Consider the following 911-nt stretch of genomic DNA (forward strand, 5'->3'; position numbering starts at 1 on the left):
GACAGATAAAATACTTTTGTTGAATAAATAATAAAAAGATGCATCTTTTTTGTCTTTGTGTTCCTTATCTGGAAGGTCCGCATTACAATTTGAGCTTTGAATGTTAATTTTACATGATCATTATAAATCTTCTTTAGAAAACAATGGCCATGTTTGGATGGTTCACAAACTTTCAAGCAGCACTGTGTGTATATATATATATATATATATATATATATATATGTATTAAAACCCAAATTCCCCAGAAAAGAAAATATGCACATTATATAAGGTTCCATCCGTATAAAAATCCTCTCAAGCGATTGATTAAAGCAACATAGATTCTGGTGAACAGTGCAGCATCTTTTATCTATAATGGGTCATAATAATTTTCACCAAGACAATTAGTCAAACTCATAAAAAAGTGGAAATATTCATTTTTTCCCTTCCTTAAATGATCTTTATTGCGTTTAAAATAAGGATATTTCCATATTTCCCTTAGAATAAAGCAAAACTGTCACAGATAATTAATTTGTTAATCAGAAATAGGACTAAAGCTAATCAGTTTATGAATTTAATGATCGATCTCAATAAAACCAACTACGAACTAAAGACAGAAGAGCATCCATCCACTTTCAGTCACACTTCATCCCTACTGGGGTCACAAAGGGTTGCTGGTGTCTATCTCCAGCTGTCTACAGGTGAGAGGCGGGGTCCAGCCTGGACAGGTCGCCAGTCCATCACAGGGAAACACAGAGACAGACAACCATTCCCAAACTCACACCTAAAGAGAATCTAGAGAAGCCAATTAACCTAACAGTCATGTTTTTGGACTGTGGGAGGAAGCCGGAGTACCCAGAGAGAACCCGCTCATGCTCAGGGAGAACATGCAAACTCCATGCAGAAAGTCCCCAGGCCGGGAGTCGAACCCA

The sequence above is a fragment of the Cyprinodon variegatus genome, unplaced genomic scaffold (genome assembly GCF_000732505.1).
Source record: "Cyprinodon variegatus isolate N-32 unplaced genomic scaffold, C_variegatus-1.0 Scaffold148, whole genome shotgun sequence".
Classification (NCBI taxonomy): domain Eukaryota; kingdom Metazoa; phylum Chordata; class Actinopteri; order Cyprinodontiformes; family Cyprinodontidae; genus Cyprinodon; species Cyprinodon variegatus.